Raw genomic sequence first — 2,309 nt, 5'->3', positions numbered from 1 at the left:
GTGGAAGTCATAACCATATTGATGCTCCATGCCCCACCTGGTAAATTTGGCTGGGGGATGTTAACGCTCTTTCATTTGGAAACAAAGTCATTGTCTTCAGTCAGGGACAAGGGTCCCACTTGCTATAATGAAAGAGGCAATGAGTAAACCATAACCGATAGTCTTTTTTGGGTAATAATAGTAATAATAAAACCTAACATTTATTGGGCTCTTGTATGTGCCTGTCATTGTGCTGATCGTAATAAATGAATTAACTCACTGAATTTTTACACTGACCCTAGGAGTGTATTTAATCATTATCCCAGTTTTATAGATGAGAAAACTCAGCTCAGAGAGGTTGGGGAAGATTATAGAGCTGGTAAGTGCATAGCTAGAGCACTTGTATCCACTACAGTGCCTTAGACAAGTTACTTCTCTCTACAGCCTAATTTCCTCATTTGTATGGACCGTGGTAACCTAACCTTGCACACACTGGGTTTTCCAGAAATGTCAGTCAGGGCCTGTCCCTGGTTGGAGTATGGGGGAGGGATGGTGACCAGCACCCATGGAGTGGCATTTTGAGGTTGCTTTATAAGGCCTCTAAAGGTTTTACCAGGGGAAATGACACAGTGTAACTCCCTGAGCCAGGAATTGGCTTCCTAAAGAATAGCCAGTGGTGTTTGGAAGCAGGGAGATAAGACAGCTGGAGCTCAAGCAACAATGTGCATTAATTCTGCTTCCTGCTATATAAAGGATGAGGGAAAATTAATGCTTCCTGGATAGGAGCTTCTTCCAGAGCAAAGGGGATATCCTGGAGACCTTGCACAATGCACTTCCGGGGTATGGAGCAAAAAGACAAGACTAGGCTGGAAACACCATACCTAGTATTAGCCTCCTTGGATGTGTTCAGTAAAATATGCTGGATTTTACCCAGTATTCTGAATTTTTTTTCCAAATGCCTGGTTTGAAAGTCAAGTGATCTGGATCTTAGTCAAGAGATAATAATGTACGTGAAAGCGCTTTGTAAACCATAAACCGCTACATAAATGATAACTCAAATTTATTGAGTACTTACTATATGCTGGTGTTGTTCTTTGCTTCTTACACATGTGACTCAAACAATTCCTTGATAAGACTATGAACTAGGAACTACTTTACAAATGAAGGTGCTGAGACAGAGGTCAAGTATCTTGTCCAAGGTCATATGGCTAGTAAATGGCAGAGCCAAGATTTGAACTCTTAACATTTGGCCAAACAACTACTTACGACCATTGTTATGATGATGAGACGACATCAGCCTTTAAGATAGTTTTTTGACTCCACCTATGCCCCTTGACATAGAAATGCTGGATCTCTGTTTCTCCAGAAAAATCGAATTAATTGTCTTTCTCCCTGCCTTTAGGCAAACTGTAAGATAAAGGAAATGACGGATATAAAAATAGTTTTAGGTAGACTGGAAAAAGCACTATGGAAAACTAGCCACCTTAGACACAAACTGTTTTTGTCTGGGGCACTTTTACAGAAATCCCAGCTTCGCTTCCTCACTTGTCTTCAGCTCAGTGCCAACCCCTGTTTTATTTAGGACCCCTGCCATTTGTTCTGCACTGGGTGGGGGGACTGGCAGTTAAGGTGCATTGTGCTTTAATTGTGTTGACATTGAAAAGCTAGGAAAAACTTCATAAATGTCTACATTGTTCTATTACAGAGAGAAAAGAGTGGGGCTGGGTACGGTGGCTCACCCCTTTAATCCCAACACTTTGGAAGGCTGAGGTGGGCGGATCACGAGGTCAAGAAATCGAGACCATCCTGGCCAATGTGGTGAACCCCATCCCTACTAAAAATACAAAAATTAGCTGGGCGTGGTGGCATGCGCCTGTAGTCCCAGCTACTCGGGAAGCTGAGGTAGGAGACTCGCCTGAACCCAGAAGGTGGAAGTTGCGGTGAGCTGAGATCACGCCATTGCACTCCAGCCTGGCGATAGAGCAAGACTCCATCTCAAAATGAATAAATAAATAAATAAATAAATAAATAAATAAATTGAAAGAAAAGAAATGACTATTCATCTGGCAGTATATCTTACAGTGGCCAAGAGAGGTGAGATGGGAGTAGGGGTCTTGCACAGGGACAGAGCTGACATATCAGCATGAAGTTCCTCCCTCAGAAGGGAGAGCAAGTTGACATGTTCCCCATGTGCGGTCAGGTCAGAATACACACTGGACCACAAAGCTCTCTTTGTTCATGTGAGCATGTTTAACCCTCCCTCACTGGCCCCTGCCACATTTTCGCTATGGTATATCCTCTCAGATGGCCAGAGGGAGACCCAGGATGGG

Source organism: Macaca nemestrina, chromosome 12 (genome assembly GCF_043159975.1).
Source record: "Macaca nemestrina isolate mMacNem1 chromosome 12, mMacNem.hap1, whole genome shotgun sequence".
NCBI classification, from domain to species: Eukaryota; Metazoa; Chordata; class Mammalia; order Primates; family Cercopithecidae; genus Macaca; species Macaca nemestrina.
Note: the sequence above shows the minus strand (reverse complement) of the source record.